Source organism: Larus michahellis, chromosome Z, assembly GCF_964199755.1.
Source record: "Larus michahellis chromosome Z, bLarMic1.1, whole genome shotgun sequence".
NCBI classification, from domain to species: Eukaryota; Metazoa; Chordata; class Aves; order Charadriiformes; family Laridae; genus Larus; species Larus michahellis.
Genome location: NC_133930.1, coordinates 73,044,629 through 73,046,546, shown reverse-complemented (window position 1 = coordinate 73,046,546; position 1,918 = coordinate 73,044,629).

Sequence of the window (1,918 nt, the reverse complement as noted above, 5' to 3'; positions counted from 1 at the left end):
AAAGCAAGGGTGGTCACATCCAGACACTGTGTGGTCCCAGAAGTCATCTGGGAGGTTGTTTGTTGAGCCAGGCCAAAACCAGGCCAGTTCCGTCTCTCCTTCCTGAAGGAGCAGCTGATCAAGTTCCAGTGCTTGTGTGCTTAGACCACTTATTTTAGTGCTTCACATGCAACCCTTCAGCTTCTGTTTACCTTACAAGTTGCATGGATGAAATTCTTAAAACCTTCAGTTAAATTTGTCGTGTGACTCTGTCGCTTGACTGTGAGGTACCAGATGGTGATAAAGAGAAAATAGGCTTTGTTGCAGTTCCGTAACTGAAAGCCAGATGGTGTTACTAAGGCTGATAAAGGGAAAACAATAATATATCCCTGCCCTACTCTGCCTCAGATTTCCAGCTATTGCTATGGAGCTGAAAATCCATCTGTTCAGACATTACTCATACTATATCATGCAGCTTTTTTGGACCCAAATTTCTGAAACCGCAACACGTGCAAGCACTTGCAAACTTACAAGTACATTAGAATAATACTTAAGGTGCAATTTTAAATCCATTTCTGTCAGAAAATTATAATATTTGAATCTCTGCAACTAACAGCAATCTTGTATTTTATATGGGGAGACAAATCCTCAACATTAACTGAATAAAATGAAACTAATCTAATAGGAAGCTGGTCACCAAGGAGAAATATGGTTTCACATTTATGTAATGAAATCTGAACTTTTATCTATAAATAGGTCTAGAGAAATGGCTATTCTGCTATTTCAGATTTGTCAATTCTTTAGTACAAAATTTAGCTGAGTATACTGATTCGGTTTCTTTTGCATGAGAAAGTGTTCATCAGTCATCAGTGGTTGCATCACCAAAGTAAGATAATAGTTGTAGACATTAAACAAAAGTTGAAGCTGGCAGTGAATCAGTGACACAGAAGAAACAAAACCATGTTGTTCTCTTAGCAGAAAATATTTTGCTTAATATTTAGGATGATGTTAATTTCCATAAATAAACGTGTAACTCAAGGACATATAAATAATTAACTAACTACTTTTGTGAACTGATTAGTGTTGTTCTTATTCACAAAAAGGGTATCAAGATTGCATATATTTATCTACAAATCTAGCTATTAAAAAATTATTACAGATGTCCTAAAAACTGCGCCCTGTGATTTTCATTTTCATTTTTCATTTTATCTGGTCCTGTAAAAGGGGAAGAACTGGTGTCTGTCTTGTTGCAATCCTGTACAATCCAGGACCTATAATGAAATTCACCTTCGCTTGAATGTTTTAGGTGCACGCTGTGTGTGAGGCGAGAGCTAGATGCTGGACCATGTTGTCTCTTCTTTGCAGGGGGATGTGTGCTAGGAAGTGTCTGGGTGTGTGGTTTCAACCTTGGCACCACCAGCAGAGAAGCTCCTTGAGTTGTATCAGCTGGGCATTCAAGTGTGTTTTGCAGCGGTCTAAGCAAAGACACGAAGCAAATTCATACCTCCTTCAGTAATTTGATTTGTTGGTGTAGGTGTGCCCACCTTGCAAAGAATCTATGACAAAAAGAAAATTAGAACATTTCAAAAATAAACTACTTGATGTTGGTAAAGAAAAGGCATGCTGTTGCTGTATACACACATTTACTTTCAGTTGAACTAGAGTTTGTACAATATCTAAATACTCAGGTGTTTGGGTTCTTGGACCAGATTTGAAAGAGAATGTTGTGTAGTTCATGAATTAGGTAAGTAGAATTGCCCTTAGCTGAAGGAGGATATCTTGCTCAAAATTTAGGAATGTATCTAAGTATCCTTGACTCGGAGACACAAGGTGATGGTTGGCACAGACAATTGAAGAGGAGTCACACATACAGACCAAAACTGAATTCAATGGAAGGTCTTAGTGTTCCCCTCAGATCACTTCCTAAGGGATATCAGAA